This window comes from Lissotriton helveticus, chromosome 1_1, assembly GCF_964261635.1.
Source record: "Lissotriton helveticus chromosome 1_1, aLisHel1.1, whole genome shotgun sequence".
NCBI lineage: Eukaryota > Metazoa > Chordata > Amphibia > Caudata > Salamandridae > Lissotriton > Lissotriton helveticus.
Window position 1 is genome coordinate 212367306 of NC_136057.1, and position 22769 is coordinate 212390074.

A 22769-nucleotide genomic window follows, 5' to 3' on the forward strand; every position below is an offset into this window, starting at 1 on the left:
GAAGTAGAAGCTCCCGCAATAAGGTTGAAGTCTTTCCTTCTTAACGTAAGATCCCTGCCTAAACACCAGCATGAGGTATGGGATCTGATACACTCTATCCAGCCAGACATATGTTTCATCACTGAAACCTGGATGAAGCCCCACACCATCATTGCTGTAACAATGGGGATCCCAATCGGATATAAACTCAAACACCTAGATAGAGAAGGGAAGACTGGCGGTGGCCTAGCAATCATATATAAGGATGACTTAAGGGTCACTGTTTTTTCGCAATATCAAAGTCCACTACTTGAAATCATGTTTTTCAAAATTGATCTTAAAAGCCACACATTTTGGAAAGGAGCTCTGGCCTATCGTCCCCCAGGATCAAACCCAGACTTCCCCCTCCTCCTCCAAGAGTTGCTAGCGCCCCAACTAAAATCCAACGAAGATTTTATCCTTCTAGGGGATTTTAACACTCATGTAGATCAACCAACTCTACCTGAATCTCACTCCCTTATCACCGACCTGTTAAATCTAGGTCTAGAGATAAAAAACACCGGACCCACGCACAGTGGTGGCCATACACTAGACCTTGTCCTCTCCAACTGTGCAAAGATCAACTGTCTTCCAGCAAGAGAGATCCTATGGACAGACCATTTTCTTCTACAATTTTCATTCTCAATCCCCAAAAAACGTAGTAACAAAGGACCCTTTCCTCAGACTTGGCGCCGCCAATGGCACAAAATCTCCTTAAGTAACCTACGGGAAATTTGGGTAGAACCCATCATATTAGCAGAAGACACAGCAGACACAGCACTGGAAAAATTCACAGGCTCAATTAAGCAAGCCATTGACACCCTGGCCCCTTTAAAACTATACAAAGAGTTCCCCTCTTCTAAACAAGAAAGTTGGTACACTCAGGAGCTAAGGGAGCAAAAACAGAAATGTAGGCAAGCCGAAAAAAAATGGAGGAAGCATAAGACTGAGGAGATTAGAGCGGTCTTCCGTCTTGCTCAATCCATTTACTACAAAAACATCAGAACGGCCCGAAAAAATCGTCTTCTGCAACAGCTGGAAGAAGCTGTTAACTGCCCTAAGGAGCTTTTTAAAATCCTTCAAAACTTCATCAAACCCGCCGCATGTGAGAGCCCTGAGGAGTTCTCACAGATCTTATGCGACGACATATCATCGTTTTTTGAGAGTAAAATAAACAACATATATGAGAAAATAGTGGCCGCCAACAACAGCATGAACAGCATGAGCGACACCAATAAGATCACATCTTTAACTCTGCCTAAAGATAACCCACACCCATTGTCATTTTTTCCCCCCATTGAAAGCACAGATCTCCCTCATCTCATTACTCACATTAAATCAGGATCTCCAAATGACCTCCTCCCTGCCAAGATGGTTCCTCCCCTGATCCCTCTCCTGGGCCCCTTTATACAAAAGATAATTAATATCTCTCTCACTAAAGGACATGTCCCGGCAGAGTGGAAAAGGGCGGTGGTAAACCCAATACGCAAGAAAGCTGCATCCCCATGGACCGACCTCTCCAACTTGCGCCCCATCTCGCTCCTGCCACACATCAGCAAAATAGCTGAGAAGCATGTGAACACCTATCTGTCACAACATCTCGAAGCGACGGAGGGCCTGGACTATTCCCAATCTGGTTTCAGGCCGGACCACAGCACCGAATCAGCCCTCCAAACAGTGACCAATAACATCAGAATGGCACTGGATGGAGGTAGCTCTATGATCCTGGTGCTGTTGGATCTCTCCGCCGCTTTCGATACGGTGTCTCACGAAGTGCTTCTTGAACGACTAAAGGGCGTAGGACTGGAGGGAGTGGCACTGACATGGATGGAGAGCTTCCTGTCAGGCCGTTCTCAAGAGGTCAGGTTGGGCTCCCACAAATCCATCTATAGAGAGCTCAACAAGGGAGTGCCACAGGGATCTTGCCTAAGTCCTACACTCTTCAACGTGTATGTGGCCCCTTTGGCCACCTTAGCAAGATCATTTGAGTTTACACCAGTGTCGTATGCTGACGACACCCAACTCCTCTTTCCCTTTAAAGATCTAACCCCTGCAATACAAAGATCTTTTGCAGAGGGGATGAAAGCAATATCCACATGGATGTCATTAAATTGCCTCCAATGTAATATCGGAAAGACTGAGGTAATGTTGTTTGGGCATGCAGCTACACACTGGACACCGGATTGGTGGCCCCTGGAATTAGGCCCTGTTCCCACCCCTAAAAGCATGGTGAGAAACCTTGGAGTGTTATTAGACCAGACACTCACCTACAAGGACCATGTAAACCAGGTGGCGAGCACCTGCTTTCAAGCTATTGGAATGTTAAGAAGAGTGTTCCCCTATCTGCCAGACTGCCATAGGAAAACACTCGTGCAGGCATTAGTCATCAGCAGAGTAGATTACTGCAACGGCCTCCTTCTAGGAGCGAACGAAGGGCAGCTCAAAAAGTTGCAAGTGATTCAAAATACGGCAGCGAGGGTAGTCCTCAATGCCCCTCCTAGGACTCCCTCCCTTCCTCTGCTGATTAGGCTCCACTGGTTGCCAGTGAGGGCACGAGTACATTTTAAGACCTTATGCACTATCCACAAAAGCATGATAGGCAAAGGCCCAAAATATCTGGCCAACATCTTTCTGCCCTATGCTCCTGGACGCACCCTTCGTTCCGGCAGCCAGCAGCTTCTGCAGGTGCCCAGAATAAAGAGGTCCAGACAAGGAGGGCGAGCTCTGGCCCATCTTGGACCAAAGCTCTGGAACTCCTTACCTTCTGAGATGAGAACACTCACTAACCATCTGACCTTTCGTAAGGTCTTAAAAACGTACCTATTCCCCAGCATCTGATCCCTCTCTGTTTATATGCACTACTCACATCTATCTGAGGATATTCTTACTGGCAAAGCGCGGAGATACCCCTTCGAGGGTCTATTCAGGCGCTATAGAAGAATATAAAATAAATAAATGTAGGAAGCACCAAAGTTGTGCGATTTTGGCTTAAGGAATGGCAAATTACCACCAACTTCAAGTTAGTGGTCATTTGCAATTTCTTTGAAAAAAGCACATTTTTGCATTTTTCAAAGTGCTATGTGGCGCACATACATATGATTGTGCATCATATCTGCATCCTTGCTTATTTCAGGGGTGCAACAGGGTGTCCTTTTGACACCCTTGCATTCTTGAAATTGCATTCGCAATTTGCGAGTAACTAAGGGGAACTCGCAAATTGTGAATGTCTCCCCATTCATTCCTATGGGCCTTTAGGTCCATGGGAATGAACGGGGAGGTAGTCCTTAATTGCGAAACGCAATTTGCGATTCGCAATAAAGGAATATGTAGGATTTGCAAAAGTTTTTGCAAATCCTACATACATCGCGTTTTCCGATTCTCAAATAGCGATTTGCAAAAAATCTCTATTTGAGAATCGCAAAACAACATTTTGATACATATGGCCCTTAGGCTGTAGAACATTTTACCTTAACTTTAGGTACAAAGTTCTTGCTATATACGGCTGTACATCATCGAGAAATTCTTCCCGACTTGGGCTTGGTTTAATGGTGAGGAATTGAAATGTTAACCGTCCAAATCTCGAGTCGTAGAGGAGTACGTTCACTGTGTGTTGCCAATAACTCTTCAATATGTCTTAACAGCTTGATGTTAGGCTGGGAGGCTCGGTCCAATATGATCCGAGACCTAACTCCATGAGCCATTTCCTTACGAGTCTTAACCAAGGGAAGGTGAGGTGTGTATCAATGGGCAATAATTCTCGGACACCTTCTTTATATCCTACTAATTCTGGTATTATCCACAAGCATGCCCAATAAAGAAATGGTCGCAGAGTTATGAGATGCCTATGCGCTTCATGTATAAATCGTGGAACATTGGGATAAGTGGTGTTGATGGGATTAACCCCAATAATCTCCACACTAATTTGTTTCCCCCAATTGTTAGATGTTTAGTGCCACTAATGCCCAATAGCTCTGATCCTTACAGTGCTGCTGCCTGGACCTTACATTTGTATAACTTAGGCGCTGGTGTCACAGGTTTGCTTAAGGACAGACTGTATTTCTTAAGCACTGCCCATGACCCTTGGGCTAACCGTAGCGCTGAGTGATTAACTTGCTGTGCCGTGCTAACTTAGAATCCAGTAATATGCCCAAGTAAGTACAATTAGTGGCATGTTTTATTCTCTGGTTGCTTAGCATAACATTATTTTTATAACCCTTGTATGGGTTTATGGCCATGTTCTTGTTCTTACTAGTGTTAATTTCTAGGCCTTTTACATTGCAGTATCTGCTAAAGTAGTCCATCAGGTTTTGTAGTCCCTTTGGAGTCTTCAAGATGAAGATGGTATCGTCTGCAAACAGCAGTGCTGATACCAAGTTTCTGGCCATGTTTGAGAGGGTCGTTTGCTTTTTTTTGTAGGTAGGTTACCACGTCGTTGATAATATAGCGTGAGAACAGGGTGGGAGCAAGTACAGAACGCTGTCTCACTCCTCTCTCTATTGGGATTGGCTTTGTAAATTCCCCACTCATGCCCCAACGCACTCTAGCATAGTTTTCATCGTGCAGCCTTTTTCAGCTGTGTTAATAAGCTGGGGGAGGCTTTTTCTTTTTTAATGAATCCCATTGTAGGCTTCTGGGTAAAAGGTCGAAAGCTGACCTACAGTCAACGAATGCTACATAGATGTGGCCCTCCCTTATCGTGACACATTTCCAACTGATGCACAAAAGTCTGAAGACTTGGGGGCAGATTTACAATAACTGGGACATCCCTGCATATGAGCAGAGATGCGCCAGTTATTGTGCGTCACGGCAGGCACCTATTGCGCCACCATGGATTCGCCGCATTTACAATGTGGCGCACCATGGGGCAAGAATAGACAGATGCGTAACATATCTGCTGTCATAAAGGTTACGTATTGCTGGAGTCACGTCGCAAGAGTGAGGCAGCTCCATCAAGTTCGGGGTGCCCCTATGCCTAACATGCTGCGTCAATCCTTACACCTGTTTCCAGCGCCACGCTCGAGACTCAGGCCACGCACCCCCTGGAGGCCACGCCCACCGACTCATCTCCCTTAAAATGTGCTTCCCCCGGAAGCGCAGCGGACGAGCGCAGCGGGCGCGCCGTTTGCACGCCGAAGGCGGGCCTAAGGAAAGCCCGTCTGCGCCCGTCCGCGTCCGACCGAGGCCAGAGGCCATTCACTCTGCCTCTCCTATGCAATATTCCAGCTTGCAACTGATTGATCTTCAAGGCAAGTGGTTACTACCTGCTGCTACCACAGCTCGTATTACCAGCCTTGGACTATTGACATCTCATAACCATTTCCATTCTAATACGGGGTCCTCGCCTCCGACCAACCACCCCCAAACCCTGCCCTCAACTGGCCCTCCCCCCACAGCGGTAACTGCTATGTATCTCAATACAAGATCGGCAGTTAAACATCAGCTCGATCTCTTCACCTTACTCGAATCTGACAAACCTGACCTGCTATTCCTCACCGAGACTTGGTTCTCGGATAGCTCTCTCCCTTCCCTACTGGCAATACTCCCCCCATCCTACTACGCTATCCGAGCCGACCGCTCCTCCGGTAGGCCTGGTGGAGGGGTGGCCCTAATCGCCCGTAAAGAACTCACGTTTCAACCTCTAGTATTCCCCTCCCTGGGTACATCAGACTGTTTAGTTGTCCGTTCACTTTCTCTTACTCCTCCAATCACGTGCGTCCTTATTTACCGACCCCCGTCCCCCCTCAACTGTTTCTCCCCAACTTCCAAGACCTAATGGCGACTCTGGTAGTCAACCACTCTTCTATTATAGTCTTGGGGGACTTCAACTTTTGGCCCTCTGACCCTGCGGAATGCGCTACTTCTAAAGAGTTTTCAGACTCCCTTCAGTCGCTTAACTTCACTTCAGTTGTCAAGGCTCCTACGCACAGGCTGGGACATATCCGTGACCAAATCTGGCACCGTGATTGCCCGGTCACCTCACTTTCTATTTCCCCTTGTCTTTGGTCAGATCACTCGCTGATCACCTTCTCTTTATCACCCCTATCATTACCAAAACCCACTCCTGCTAGAAACGTCTGGGCACGATCATGGAACCGCGTTGATGTCGAGGCCCTATCTGCCACCCTCTCCTCTGCCAGCCCCGACCTTACTGGGTTGCCCTCCTCTGGACAAGCAGAAGCTATTAGCTGCTGGCTGCGACACCATCGCTCCCTTAAGGCGCATCTCGTCCAAACGCTCTAAAGATGCTAATCAATGGTTCTCTGACGACCTGAAGACCCAAAAACGTAACCTCCGCCAAGCGGAACGCCAGTGGAGGCGGAACTATTCTCCAGCTTCTAAAACCCGTTACACTGACCTATTAGCATAATATAAAACATCCATATTGGAAGCCCAAAAAAATTATTTCTCATCTAAAATCCAGCTTGCGGAGAACCGGCCAAGAGAAATATTTTCTATTGTTCAAGATCTCGCTTATTCTGATAGAGCCTCACTCAAACCTTCTCCTTCACAACCACTATGCGACTCCCTTAACTTTTTCTTCCTCGATAAAATCAGTAAGATTAGAGCTAAGATTCCCCCCCCTTCCTCGGCTTTCATTGACCCTTGCTGTCCTCCAGCTACAGCACGTCTTGATTCAATTCCCCCCCTCACGGCTGATTCACTTTTTTCCATTCTCCCGCTGGTTAAATCCGGCTCCCCGTTGGATCCCTGCCCCGCTTATATTTTGAAGCAGATTTACTTTCACTGTCCATCACCACCTCTTACGCTTCTTAATAGCTCGCTGTTCCAGGGCATTGTTACCCCTGCACTCAAATCAGCAGTGATCGTTCCAATCTTAAAAAAACCTGGGGCGGACCTTTCGGATCCAGCCAATTACCGCCCCATCTCTCTTTTGCCTTTCTTGGCAAAGGTACTGGAACGTCATGTAGTTAAAACCCTGAGTGAGTTCGTGGAAAGAAATAGTATCCTGGCCCCGAGACAGGCCGGTTTCCGCCCAGCTCATTCAACTGAGTCCGTAATTATATCCGTTCTGGATAACCTACGACAGGGAATGGACACTAATCATCCTCAGGCCCTGGTCCTTCTGGATCTTTCCGCCGCATTCGACACGGTGGACCATACCATCTTACTTTCACGTGTCGAGGCGGCGGGAATCGGAGGGACAGCCCTGTTATGGTTATCCTCCTTTTTGAGCGGCCGGACTCAGGCGGTTCGCCTTGGTGAGTACTCAGCGGATTTCCGGCCCATCCAGTGCGGGGTCCCACAAGGATCTTCTTTGTCCCCCCTTTTATTTAACCTTTATATTGCCCCCCTTATTATTGCTTTACAGCTGATGGAGGTCTCTGTGTTCAATTACGCTGACGACCTCCAGCTCATCTTCACCCTTTCTTCCTCTCCTGAGTCAATTTCTAACTTTCAACTCATCATGACGTTCATCCAGGACTGGATGAACTTCAACCACCTGAAACTCAATCCCGATAAAACGGAATTCGTGTTGACAGGTGGTTGCTCCAGTCCCTGGTCCTCCTCCTTTTGGCCCTCTTCCTTAGGCTCCCCACCCATTCCTGTTCCCTCCGTTAAAACTCTTGGGTTTAAAATTAACAATCAACTTTCCCTAGACTCCCAAGTTTCTGCTGTTGTTTCCTCAGCTATTCTTTCTCTCAGGACAATACGTAAAGTATCAAGATTCTTTTCCTCGGATGCGCTCAAGTTAATACTTCTGGCCATGGTAACATCTCGCCTGGATTATGGCAATGCCCTTTATCATGGCATACCAGACTACTTGATGAGGCGCCTCCAACTGGTCCAAAACCAGGCCGCCCGGCTGGTTTTCAACTTACCAAAATCACACCACGTTACACCCCTCCTTGTCTCTCTGCACTGGCTCCCTGTCCGGCAGCGCGCCTTATTCAAGCTTGGCTGCACCATCTTCAAAGCCCGGACAGGTTCTGCCCCTTCTTTCATTAACTCAGAAATACATGACTACTTTCCATCGAGAGAACTCCGTTCTTCCTCCCACCACCTGCTCGTGGTCCCTCGCTTCAAACGGAAGAAGTGGGGGGGTTCTAAATTCTCGACCACGGCCCCAGCTTTCTGGAACTCCCTCCCAATTTACCTGAGAACCTGCCCCAGTACCCTTTGTTCCGTAAAGGCCTCAAGACCTTTCTTTTCACTCAAGCCTTCCCCTCTTAAACAGACACTCCCCATTCTTCCTGCCCCCTTAGTAGCAGTAGCCTTTTAGCGCCAAGGAACCGCCAGGTGTACGAGCGCTTTATAAAACCCTTAAACTCAAACTCAAACTCAAACACCTGCTTCAAGCAGGCACAGGGGTTTGACGCAGCATGGCCTTAAAAGTGACTGAGTGAAATCTTGTAGATTTCACTCAGCCACTTTTAGGAGGCGTTCCTGAGCCTGAACGCCCCTCCACCTGCGCCGGAATGCCTACATGTGGCGAAGGGCTTTACAACGTCACGTTGTAAATACCTTGCAGCATTGCGCTGGCTTTGCGCCTCTGCTGCGTCACTAAAGTGACGCACCGGCTGCGCAAATTTGGCGTACGGGGTTTGTTAATCTGAACCGTGGTCTACTGTGCTAGTGCATTATCTGAAAACACAACAATGATGGACAGAATGTGGATCAATGTCACACATTCACCCCAGTCCAAAGATCTGAGCCCAAATCCATCGTTTTTCCACTCCACACCACCCTGGGTTAGACAATGGCGATATGCAAATCAGCGCTGACCCTGTGCCCCATGGGAACAGTCCAGTCCGAACTACAAAAGCCATTTCCTTCCCAGAACGGAAACAAGCATCCGAGGACCGGCCCGGTTTCGAGGTAACACCTCTCTTCAGCCCGGCTAGCTTGATTCCAGTGGTGTGGAGTGCCTGGGACTCACGTCTGAGCATCCCCAGTACACTTAGAGCGGTAACTGCAAACACAACAATGATGGACAGAATGTGGATCAATGCCACACATTCACCCCAGTCCAAAGATCTGGGCCCAAATCCATCGTTTTTCCACTCCACACCACCCTGGGTTAGACAATGGCGATATGCAAATCAGCGCTGACCCTGTGCCCCATGGGAACAGTCCAGTCCGAACTACAAAAGCCATGTCCTTCCCAGAACGGAAACAAGCATCCGAGGACCGGCCCGGTTTCGAGGTAACACCTCTCTTCAGCCCGGCTAGCTTGATTCCAGTGGTGTGGAGTGCCTGGGACTCACGTCTGAGCATCCCCAGTACACTTAGAGCGGTAACTGCAAACACAACAATGATGGACAGAATGTGGATCAATGTCACACATTCACCCCAGTCCAAAGATCTGGGCCCAAATCCATTGTTTTTCCACTCCACACCACCCTGGGTTAGACAATGGCAATATGCAAATCAGCGCTGACCCTGTGCCCCATGGGAACAGTCCAGTCCGAACTACAAAAGCCATGTCCTTCCCAGAACGGAAACAAGCATCCGAGGACCGGCCCGGTTTCGAGGTAACACCTCTCTTCAGCCCGGCTAGCTTGATTCCAGTGGTGTGGAGTGCCTGGGACTCACGTCTGAGCATCCCCAGTACACTTAGAGCGGTAACTGCAAACACAACAATGATGGACAGAATGTGGATCAATGTCACACATTCACCCCAGTCCAAAGATCTGGGCCCAAATCCATCGTTTTTCCACTCCACACCACCCTGGGTTAGACAATGGCGATATGCAAATCAGCGCTGACCCTGTGCCCCATGGGAACAGTCCAGTCCGAACTACAAAAGCCATGTCCTTCCCAGAACGGAAACAAGCATCCGAGGACCGGCCCGGTTTCGAGGTAACACCTCTCTTCAGCCCGGCTAGCTTGATTCCAGTGGTGTGCAGTGCCTGGGACTCACGTCTGAGCATCCCCAGTACACTTAGAGCGGTAACTGCAAACACAACAATGATGGACAGAATGTGGATCAATGTCACACATTCACCCCAGTCCAAAGATCTGGGCCCAAATCCATCGTTTTTCCACTCCACACCACCCTGGGTTAGACAATGGCGATATGCAAATCAGCGCTGACCCTGTGCCCCATGGGAACAGTCCAGTCCGAACTACAAAAGCCATGTCCTTCCCAGAACGGAAACAAGCATCCGAGGACCGGCCCGGTTTCGAGGTAACACCTCTCTTCAGCCCGGCTAGCTTGATTCCAGTGGTGTGGAGTGCCTGGGACTCACGTCTGAGCATCCCCAGTACACTTTGAGCGGTAACTGCAAACACAACAATGATGGACAGAATGTGGATCAATGTCACACATTCACCCCAGTCCAAAGATCTGGGCCCAAATCCATCGTTTTTCCACTCCACACCACCCTGAGTTAGACAATGGCGATATGCAAATCAGCGCTGACCCTGTGCCCCATGGGAACAGTCCAGTCCGAACTACAAAAGCCATGTCCTTCCCAGAATGGAAACAAGCATCCGAGGACCGGCCCGGTTTTGAGGTAACACCTCTCTTCAGCCCGGCTAGCTTGATTCCAGTGGTGTGGAGTGCCTGGGACTCACGTCTGAGCATCCCCAGTACACTTAGAGCGGTAACTGCAAACACAACAATGATGGACAGAATGTGGATCAATGTCACACATTCACCCCAGTCCAAAGATCCGGGCCCAAATCCATCGTTTTTCCACTCCACACCACCCTGGGTTAGACAATGGCGATATGCAAATCAGCGCTGACCCTGTGCCCCATGGGAACAGTCCAGTCCGAACTACAAAAGCCATGTCCTTCCCAGAACGGAAACAAGCATCCGAGGACCGGCCCGGTTTCGAGGTAACACCTCTCTTCAGCCCGGCTAGCTTGATTCCAGTGGTGTGGAGTGCCTGGGACTCACGTCTGAGCATCCCCAGTACACTTAGAGCGGTAACTGCAAACACAACAATGATGGACAGAATGTGGATCAATGTCACACATTCACCCCAGTCCAAAGATCGGGGCCCAAATCCATCGTTTTTCCACTCCACACCACCCTGGGTTAGACAATGGCGATATGCAAATCAGCGCTGACCCTGTGCCCCATGGGAACAGTCCAGTCCGAACTACAAAAGCCATGTCCTTCCCAGAACGGAAACAAGCATCCGAGGACCGGCCCGGTTTCGAGGTAACACCTCTCTTCAGCCCGGCTATCTTGATTCCAGTGGTGTGGAGTGCCTGGGACTCACGTCTGAGCATCCCCAGTACACTTAGAGCGGTAACTGCAAACACAACAATGGATTTGGGCCCAGATCTTTTGACTGGGGTGAATGTGTGACATTGATCCACATTCTGTCCATCACTGTTGTGTTTGCAATTAGTGCATTATCTGAATACTGCCTTATATGGGGACAGTATGTTGTTGGTCTCTATCCAGTCATCTCACCTGTTTAGTAACTGTGTGGTGTGGACTTTTTGAAGTACATCTGTTAGAACTGGGGGCCTCTAGTTGAAATGGTTTACACCTTTGACCAAATAGGGATCATTGCTTCTAAGTCAGGGAAAGGGGATTACATTACTGGATAACCCCAGCTCACCCCCTTGGTAGCTTGGCATGAGCAGACAGGCTTATCTCAGAGGCAGTGTGCTAAGCATTTGTGAAGACATACAGTAATACAGTGAAAACACTACAGATGGACACCACAGGGGTTTTATAAAAATAAGTATTCTTTATATAGACTTATCACAAGTCCATAAAAAACAAAAATCCACAATACTGTAATCTATAAGAATGCTTCAAGCTGGTAGAAATAGGTCAAAAATAGGGTATTCACTTAAAAATAGTCTTTATCAACAAAGAACCCTAACTGGAGTTATCACGACGTCAAAGAAATCCCAAAGTACGGCACCGACCACGAGTTGCGCGGCGTCAAGCCCGAAGCCAAAACAGACCCATAAAGAACAGTACCTTGGAAAAATGAAAACAAAGACAGCTCAGGGTGCCGGGGAGATGCAGCGTCATTGGCGAGTTGTGGCATCGTTTCCGTGCTTCGGGGGAGATGATGTGTCTGGACCTGGATGCTTGCGCAAGCATGGGAGGTGTCGGTTCCTGACCGGAGAGGAGGTGACGTCACAATGGCGCCGAAACCACGGTTCCGTACGATGTCACGATGTCGATGGATTCTCGACCACCCAAGTTGATGATCGTCTCCGCGATGATGACGGCTTCAGAGTCGACGAGGCACAGCAGCAATGTCGTTCGCTGGCGTCGATGTGGCATGGCGGCATGCGTCGGTTCTACGTTGCAAGTCGAAGCAGCGCTCTCGACTTTGGTGCAGATTCCGGCGTCACTCGCCGGTGTTGGTATTGCAGGTTCCTAATGTAGCACTAGAACAGCAAGTTCCAGATGCAGGCAAACAGAAGGGGCTGAAGTCCCTGAGACTTCAGTCAGGAGGCAAGCTCTAATCAAGCCCTTGGAGTAATATTCTGCAAGATGATGAAAGTTCTTTAAAAGTTCCTTCTCCTTTCGTTGGCAATGAAGAGACCACTGCAGGCCAACCCAGCAAACAGCACACTGGCAGAGGGGCAGTCCATACTCCTGCAGCTTCCTTGGTTCTTTACTTGGGCAAAAGGCTTGTCTTGTTCCCAGAAGTGATCTAAAGCCTTGGGGTCTGGGTTCCCATATTTATACCAAAGTTCTCTTTGTTCTCTGAAGGCAGAGAAGCCTCTGCCTAGTCCAAACCAGTTCTGATCAGTCCTGGAGCTCTTTGTTGACAAGACTCCTTCTTTCCTTTCACAGTGTAGGCCAGGGACATCAGACACACCACAGGAGGTGGAGGCGGCATTGTGGAGGGAAGGCACAGCCCTATTCAGGTCCCAGGTGCAACTGCTCCCACCCATCTAGATGCAGATCTCTCTATTCAGCACTATGCTGACTCACCCTGTCTCCTGGAATGTCCCAGCCCGAGCCCCTGTCACTCAAACACAACCTAGCAGAGGCAGGCCTGGATAGTTAGGCAAGAAAAAACCTACTTTCTAAAAGTTGTATTTTCAAACACAGAATGTTAAAACCAACTTCACTAAAAGGTGTATTTCATCATTCTAAGTTCAGGCATACTAAACTCAAATTTCTACAATGTTTCCTGAGTCAGGATTATAAAATGTAATATTCAAACTGCCCATTGTGGCCTATGTGGAACAGGTAGCATTGCAATACTGGAAAACAAAAATGGCTGTAATTCACTATTAGGACATGCCACACACACCAGGGCATGTCTTACCTTAACCGTACAATGCACCCTGCCCTTGGCCTGCCGTAGGGTTGTCTGACATGAAGAAAAGGGAAGGTTTAGGGACTGGCAAGTGGGTGCCCTTGGCAGGTCGACATGGCAGTTTGACTGCAAACAGGCTCTGCCATGGCAGGCCGGAGACACACTTTACAAGCTGCTTCTGTGGGTGGCACAACCCGTGCTGCAAGCCCACCAGCAGCAGGATTTGATTTACAAGCCCTGGGCACACAATGGTGCACTGTATTTGGGTCTGACAAGTAAATCAAATAACCTAATCATTGAGTCACTAATTAGTACAACAATTTAACAAAGGGAGCACTTGTACTGCAGCACTGAATAGCAGTGGCACAGTGCCCAAAGCATATAACCAGCAAAACATATCAAAAACAGAGGAGGCAATCAGAAAAAATGGAAGGGAGACTCACGCCAATGATACCAGGTCTAACAACGTCTATCAGGCGAATTGGCCTGTAATTCCCGGGTATCTGTTTAATGCCTTTTTTGTGGATAGGGGCAATTTCAGCCCCTTTCCACATTCCCGGTATTGGGCGCCTGCTGCTATTGCTTTGTTAAGGGAGTAGACATATGGGACCCAAACCTTTTTATCGAGTTTGAATAGATCTCAAGGGAGTCTATCTAGTCCTGGTGCTTTCCCCGTTGTTATCTATAGTGCATTGGGTTTCTTTCAATGAGAAAGTGATCACTTTGCTATCTCCCTCATTACTAGCAAGTGTCGACTCTTTTCACTGGGCCAGGGACAGACTAATTTGCATACAGCCAGGTTCTGAAACTGGGATGGTGCAATGAGCTAAAAAACGGTGTTGGATCTAGCCCTGATCTCTTGACTGGGTGAGAGTATTCTGCTTAATTCAGAGACTCTGTCCATCACCACCCCTTGTTGTAAATATTTTTGTCCACCCTAAGCGTGGAAGGGTATACTCAGATGTGAGTCCCTTGCTCATTGCACCATCAGGATTCAAGCAAGCCGGGCCGAAGACGGCTGTAATGCCAGAAACCGGTCCCCGGAAGCTTGTTCCCTTCCCAGTGTAAGAATTGGCTTTTGTAGTCTGGTCTGCCCTGTTCCCATGATGCACTGGGCCAGGGACAGACTAATTTGCATACAGCCAGGTTCTGAAACTGGGATGGTGCAATGAGCTAAAAAACGGTGTTGGATCTAGCCCTGATCTCTTGACTGGGTGAGAGTATTCTGCTTAATTCAGAGACTCTGTCCATCACCACCCCTTGGTGTAAATATTTTTGTCCACCCTAAGCGTGGAAGGGTATACTCAGATGTGAGTCCCTTGCTCATTGCACCATCAGGATTCAAGCAAGCCGGGCCGAAGACGGCTGTAATGCCAGAAACCGGTCCCCGGAAGCTTGTTCCCTTCCCAGTGTAAGAATTGGCTTTTGTAGTCTGGTCTGCCCTGTTCCCATGATGCACTGGGCCAGGGACAGACTAATTTGCATACAGCCAGGTTCTGAAACTGGGATGGTGCAATGAGCTAAAAAACGGTGTTGGATCTAGCCCTGATCTCTTGACTGGGTGAGAGTATTCTGCTTAATTCAGAGACTCTGTCCATCACCACCCCTTGTTGTAAATATCAGTACAAACAGGCAGCACGGTGGGTCCAGCGTCTGTGCCACCGCCGCCTGGTACAGAAACAGGCTCCTGCTTGGGGTTGTCGGTTCAAGTCCATGTGAGGTGGGGCAGAGGGTGAAAAAGAGAAGCCACGTGGGTCCTCCGAAACCAGGGTGCATATTTAACAAGGGAAGTGGCAGAGTGAGGCATTAGCCTGCAGGGGAAAATGTTTGTGTGCAAGAAGGTCCCCCTTCCTGCACATAAACAATCTTTAAATGCCATTTAGTAACTTCTATGTGTGCTCCTTAATGCCGCACACATAGAAGTTGCAAAACAGCAATTTAAAAAAGTGATTGTTTATGTGCAGTAAGGGGGACCTTCGTGCACATAAACAAACACTGGACTGTTGCTGTTTTCATGTGTGCTGCACAAGGCAGCACACATGAAAACAGCAAACATAAGGAGGAGAAATGATGAAACATTTCTCCTCATTGCACCTTGGTAAGACCAGGTTTTCCCTGGTCTTAATTCTGGCCCTGCCCATATTTGCGCCTCCTTTGTAAATAGGAGATTAGGAGGCAGGGTCAGAATCAATTGGTGTTGCGGTTGAAATCCCACACCAACACCCATGGCGCTCCCCTTTCACGCTAAGCATAGCGTGAAAGGTGGCCTTATTTGCAAGGCAGCGTTAAGCCATGTTTAGTGGTTGTATGCTGCCTAGTAAATAAGGCAAAGCTGTTAGAAACAAATGTGCCATTGCCCCATCCTCTATGTCGTATACTGTGTTATGTTAGCATTCATGTAGCTATTTTATATTGATCGCTAATTCTAATACTGTGTAGGCTAAAGTTAGCATCGGGGACACAATTTTTTCCGCCATGTTGCGCTGCGATCGAAGCCCGACCTCTGTGCCCCCGCTGTCTGCTTGCCTCAGCAGAAAGCTGCTCTTCAGTAATTCCCTCTTATAGTATTCAAGGTTGAAACCCACATGTACGAAATGAATTGTTTATTCAGCTTCGCATGCCTATTGCTGGACATTGTTATGCTCCACACTAGAGAAAGCTGAGACGAGCAAGATGACCTTAGATGCCTGATAACGTGTGTGAGAAGTTAGCCTGGCATATTATGTCCACTATTCTAGTGGGCACCTTGCACCAGTCTAAACGACCCTTATTGATGGTGGTTGTAAAGGCAACCTTATAGACAAGCTATCCTAGTGGTAGCATGGACCAGCAGTCTTAGGCTAAAACTTCAGAGAGCATGTGAAGCCAGTTGCTTTCCTTGAATACCGAATGAAAGGACACCACACATGGTATATCTAAAATATATATGTATTTATTTCTGACACAACCCCTCTGCACTCTTTATGAGGTCAGAGATCGAAGTACATCACAAGTTACTCAATTAGCATACGATAAGTTGCACAAATACAGTTTTGCACTAGGGGCCTCACAAACCATATATTAAGTAAGTGGTATAAGGACCACTTCAGATATAGTGAATAGGCCTACAGCCTAGGGAATCGCTGGGGCTACACTACAGAACCAAAGGTTAGGAAGGTGGAGACACACGGGCAGCACCTGCAGTGTCTAAACACAGGCTCAGGTTCCCGTTGACTTATAATGGAGAACGAAAAAGTTACAAAGTTACTGTTTTAGGGCACTTCCGGATGGACTACGACAAAACCCCTTTAGATTAGGACACTTCGAGAGTCAAGACCCACGGGAGCACCGGAGTACTCGTGTTACCTCACCCAGGGAAGCTGGGTGCATAGGTGCCTTTTGGTGTCAAGTTTCGTCGATGCTTTCAATGGAGATCTGCAAAGAAGTGCTGCAGGCGGTCAGAGGAAGAGTGTCCGGAAGGATCCAAGGGTGGATCGAAGAACTGAAGAACCTGAAAGCAGAGGGGACAGAGTCTTGGTCACTAGCCAGCGGCCTGGAAGGAACCAGGCGATGTCGCGATGATCTCAGGTGAAGAGGTGAAGCTTGTCTCTGCAGCCACGAGGACCAGGAGGCGTTGACGATGACCAGGAGCTGGATTGAAGCTGTCCCATAAAAAATTTAGTTGACTGCATTGTCGGTATCTGGACTTGACCCAACAAGCCTTGGTAAATGCAACCCATGCAGGAATTGAAGATGGGCTTCAGGTCAGACCAGCAAGGTCTGGGGAGCTTCTCCTTTGCAGGGAAGCTGGAGCAAACCTGGAGCAACCAGGAAAGAAAGATGGTTTCAAAGGTTCGCTTTCAGGGGGCTCACTAGCCAATAGACTAGCAACCGGGAAGACACGTCAAGCTGAAATGCAAGAGCGTGCCCCACGTGGCATTCGTGGGGTGAGGGGGCCTGAGCTTCTGTGCAAATAGTACTTGGATCTGGAGCTTCTCGTACCCTAATGCACAACTGCGAGAGTACCTTAGTAGTCGAGCAGTTAGCAAAATGCAGGATGTCCAGGGAGTCCAGTCCCATGTCTCTCGTATCTGCCACGGGTCTCAGCTTTGCTGTGGGTGTGGGACGGAGTCAGAGAAGTCTGGACGTCCAGATCTTGCATCACTGAGTCTTTGGTATCCATCGGGAGCATCGACAAAGTAGACCGGCAAGTTACTGGTGGTGCCTGTTTGCACAGGGTGGTCACTCCTTGACCTCAAGGGAGATGTCTTCAGTCTTCTAGTCGATATAGAACGTCGAAGGTCCAAGAGTTTGTATCTGAGTTTCTTTCCAGGATAATCTAAAGTCCTGGGGACACAGCTCCTATCTTTATAGTAATCTTAGGGGCTGGATTACCTGCTATATCCCTCCTATGGGTGGACCTTGGAAGGGGGTGGTTACACTCCTTTCTCTTTCTCCAGTTTTGCACCAGAGCAGGGCTGGAGTGCCCCAGCAACTGGTTTGAACTGGGCTATGCATGAAGCACCTTGTGTGCCCCAGGCAGTGTCTCGTTTTGCAGCCCTCCATGCCCCAATACACTAAAAGCCTGTCTGGGGAGATGCTAGCACCTCCCGAGGCAGGAAACCTATTGTCCAGGCCACTCCTGCCGGAGTTTCTTCCAGCAGCAGGAGGTCAGACTCATGTCTGTGGCAGCAGCATTCATTTTGTGATGCTGAGGCTCTGTTTAACTTTAACCAGGTAAAGCAGTAACCAACATGTCTTCTCCCTCTAGAAGGGTGGAATGCTACCCCCGCTGCCAGAATTGGCAGGGGGGGCAGTATTCGAAAGTGTTTGACACCTTACACGATATGTTTTGATAAAGCCAAAGTTAGCATTAACCGCGAGGATTATAATGCACTTAAGAGTATATGGTGTGGCTATATCATAGAACAGCTATAAGGAGATGGTTCCGAAAGCTGCAGAGGGGCAGCTCATGCTAGGGCACCCTCTCACATAAAACCAAGCACTCTGCCTTCAGGATTGTCAAGCCCTGCCATAGGAGTGACTTATAGGTGTGTCTGTGTCTATATATAAGGTAGATATAGGTATACTATATCTAAGTAAGGGGTGATTACACCACCTTACCCAGGCTGAGTGATGAGCCTGTGGTGTCAGTTTGGATGGCCAGCCAGGGGTGGCATGATACATGCTGCAGCCCCTGGTAGGCCTTGGATGCACCTATGCCCTGGGTACCTAAGGTACACTATACAGGGGCTCACAAAGGTGACCCAATTCCCAATCAGGTAAATACCTAAAGTACATGGTATCAATTTAGAGAGAGAACAGCTGGGCTGTGGGTCTGATTAGCAGGCCCACAGCCACATTAAAATAAACAAACCAGAAAAGCACAGCAAAAAGTGGGGGTGACTATAGGAAGCAGATCCTACTCTCCTACACAACCCCCCCCCCCCAACGTAGGGACATTAAACTAACCTTGACCAGTTGAGTCTTCATGTTCTAAGTGTAAATATCTGGAGAGTCCATCTGCATTGGCATGGTCAGTCCAGGTCTATGTTCCACTGTAAAGTCCATCCCCTGTAGGGAAATGGACCACCTAAGCAGTTTGGGATTTTTACCCTTCATCTGATTTCGCCACAAGAGGGGCTTATGGTCTGTCTGAATCTTGAAGTGAGTACCAAACAAGTATGGCCTCAGCTTCTTCAGGGGCCAAACCACAGCAAAGGTCTCCCTCACAATAGCTGACCAACGTTTCTCTCTAGGGGTCAGCCTTCTGCTAATAAAAGCCATTGGCTGGTCTTGACCATCTTTATTAAGTTGTGAAAGAACAGCTCCTACCCCCAACTCAGAAGCATCTGTTTGAACAATGAATTCCTTGGAGTAGTCTGGACTTTGCAGAATAGGTGCAGTGCAGATGGCCTGCTTCAGGTCATCAAATGCCTTTTGACAGCTTACTGTTCACTGAACTTTCTTTGGCATTTTCTTTGAAGTTAAGTCATTCAGAGGAGTCACAATGGACCCATAATTATTGACAAACGTCCTGTAGTAACCAGACAGTCCCAAGAAAGCTCTGACCTGTGTCTGGGTTGTGGGAGCAGTCCAGCCCTTTATGGTCTGGATCTTGCTCTCCAATGATTGAACCTGACCTCCACCTACCAGGTGACCCAAGTATATAACCTTGCTCTGCCCTATCTGGCACTTGGTAGCCTTGATAGTTAGGCCTGCCTTCTTCAGGGCCTCCAAAACACTCTTCAGGTGGATCATGTGATCTTCCCAAGTGGAGATAAAGACATCAATATCATCAAGATAAGCTGCACAGTAGTCATCCAGACCTGAAAGGACTTGGTTCACCAACCTTTGGAATGTGGCAGGTGAATTCTTCAGACCAAAGGGCATTACCACAAATTGATAATGACCTCCTGGGGTTGAAAATGCTGTTTTAGCTTTTGCATCATCAGCTAGTCTGATCTGTCAGTAGCCAGCTGTCAAGTCAAATGTACTCAAAAACTTGGCAGAAGCCAATCTGTCAATGAGCTCATCTGCTATTGGTATTGGGTGGGCATCCATCCTAGTGACAGCATTGAGGACTCTATAATCCACGCAAAACCTCATCTCTCTCTTACCATCTTGGGTGTGAGGTTTAGGGACAAGGACTACAGGACTGGCCCAAGGGATCTCTGAGGGCTCAATGACTCCCAACTCCAACATCTTTTGGACCTCTGTCCTGATACAGTCCCTGACATGGTCAGGTTGCCTGTAGATTTTACTCTTCACAGGCAGACTGTCCCCAGTGTCCATGTCATGAGTGCACCAGGAAGTCTGACTTGGAGTCAGAGAAAACATATGTCTGTAGGACTGTAGAACTTGTCTGGAGTCCTGTTGCTGTTGGTCAGTGAGGCTGCCTGCCAAGGTTACTCCATCAACTGAACCATCATCAGGGTTCTGAGAAATCAGGTCTGGGAGAGGGTCACTCTCCTCCTCCTGTCCCTCATCTATAGCCATGAGCAAGCCCATGTCTGTCCTGTCAACATAGGGTTTCAATCTGTTGACATGCAGCACCCTGTGGGGGCTCCTGGGAGTTCCAAGATCAACCGAGTAGGTTACCTCTCCCTTTTGCTCAACAATAGTGTGGGGTCCAGACCATTTGTCTTGGAGTTCTGCTGGAGCCACTGGCTCCAACACCCACACTTTCTGCCCTGGCTGGTAAACAGTCAGCACAGCCTTTTGGTCATGCCAGGCTTTTTGGAGTTCCTGGCTAGCCTCAAGGTTTTTGGATGCCTTATTCATATACTCAGCCATCCTGGAGCGGAGACCACGTACATAATCCACAATGTCTTGCTTTGGAGCTTTGAGAGGTAACTACCATCCTTCCTTCACCAGACAAAGGGGTCCTCTTACAGGGTACCCAAACAGAAGTTCAAAAGGGCTGTAGCCAGCCCCCTTCTGTGGGACCTCTCTATAAGCAAACAAAAGGCAGGGCAGTAACATGTCCAATCTTCGCCTAAGCTTTTCAGGGAGTCCCTTGATCATGCCCTTTAAGGTCTTGTTGAATCTCTCCACCAGACCATTGCACTGTGGATGATAGGGTGTGGTGAACTTGTAGTTCACTCCACACTCCTTCCACATAGCAGTCAAATATCCAGACATAAAGTTTGCACCTCTGTCTGAGACAACCACCTTAGGAAAACCCACTCTTGAGAAAACTCCCTGGAGGGCTCTTGCTACAACAGGTGCTGTTGTGGTCCTTAGGGGGATAGCTTCTGGGTATCTGGTGGCATGATCCACTATCACCAGAATAAACCTGTGCCCAGATGCTGTTTGGGGATCCATTGGTCCAATAATGTCAATCCCAACTCTTTCAAAGGGATCCCCCACCACAGGTAGTGGTATTAGGGGGCCTTTGTGGTGCCACCTGATTTGCCACTGGCTTGGCAGGTGAGACAGGAGCGACAAAACTCCTTGGTATCTTCTGACATACGGGGCCAGTGAAAGTGAGGGACAAGCCTGTCCCAAGTCTTATTCTGGCCAAGATGTCCTGCAAGGGGAATATCATGGGCTAATGTAAGAAGGAAGCCCCTGAATGCCAAGTGTATGACCAACCTCCTGGAAGCACCAGGCTTGGGCTGTCTAGTCTCTGAATACAGGATCCATTCATCCCAATACACTCTATGGGTTCCATTAGCATTCCCAGCAGCCTCAGCATCAGCTTGCTGTCTGAGGGGTTCAAGATAAGGGCAGTCCAACTGTGCCTGCCTCAGATCTGCCCTTGAAAGTTCCCCTGTCCCAAGACACTCAACCGGATCAGGCTCAAGCTCTTCTAGGACAGTTCCTTCTTGGGTCTCACAATCAGCTTCCTTGGAAGGCTGATCTTCATTCTGAGGCAGGGGGGAAGGCACTGCCTTAATCCTACTGCTTCTCCTCCAGGTAGGCAACTGTTCCATACTTTCAGGATTCAGGGCCTGTTCAGTGTTGCAATTTTTGACCTATGACCTGGTCACAGCAAGGACATATGGTGTTATACCTAACATTTTTGCATGAGTCCTATACTCCACTTCAGACCAGACTGAAGTTTCTAGGTCATTGCCAAGGAAACATTCTACAGGGAGGTCTGAACTAACAACAACTCTTTTGAGGCCAGTTACCCCTCCCCAGGAGAAATTAACAATTGCCATACTATGCGTGGTAGTGACATTGCCTGCATTGGTCAAGGGTTATTGCCACATAGTATTATCTGTCCAGGGTCCACAACGCTGGGTGTCACCATTGCGACACTTGTATAAGGCTACAGGAGCACCAACCCTTATACCAGATAAGGACAGGGTAACAAAATTGTAAATAATCAACAAGGACCCCACTGGTATTATTAGGAGTCAGTTACAATGATATGCAAAAGCATTGAATGAAAAGCAATAAGGAGACTCACAATAATGTGATATAAGTGCTTATAGCATCATGTATTCAAAGATATTTGAAGCGAGAACAGTTGTATCCGCACTGTACATGAAAAACCAACCCAATTGGACTTGGTGCAAAGTATATAAAGGTGACATACGTGTAGCGACGCAAGGGACAATTTGAACCAGCTAGGACGGCGCGTGAAGTGTGATAGTGCAATTATATACAGTGAGTCGGAGAGGGGAGTGGCTCATGTAATTATACACTTTTCATAATTCTTGAAACATTTCTTTCGAGCCAATGCGGTTGTAGCGCCATTTAATGAGCTGCCACGGCCCCCCTAGTTATACACTTTTCATAATTCTTGAAACATTTCTTTCGAGCCAATGCAGTTGTAGCGCCATTTAATGAGCTGCCACGGCCCCCCTAGTCAGCCACTTCTTGGACCACCAACACAGTGACACAGACTTCCGCTGGCAGGTCATTGACGAACCGAAACTTCCCACCAGAGGAGGTAACATGAAGGCTCTTTTCAATAGAGCAGAATGCAAGTAGATGACAATATGTGACTCTGTAAACCAAGGCTTGAACACTATCGACGGGTGGAACAGCACTATAACTGTCTAATTGCTTCCCTTGCTCCACATAGCCCACATGCTTGCC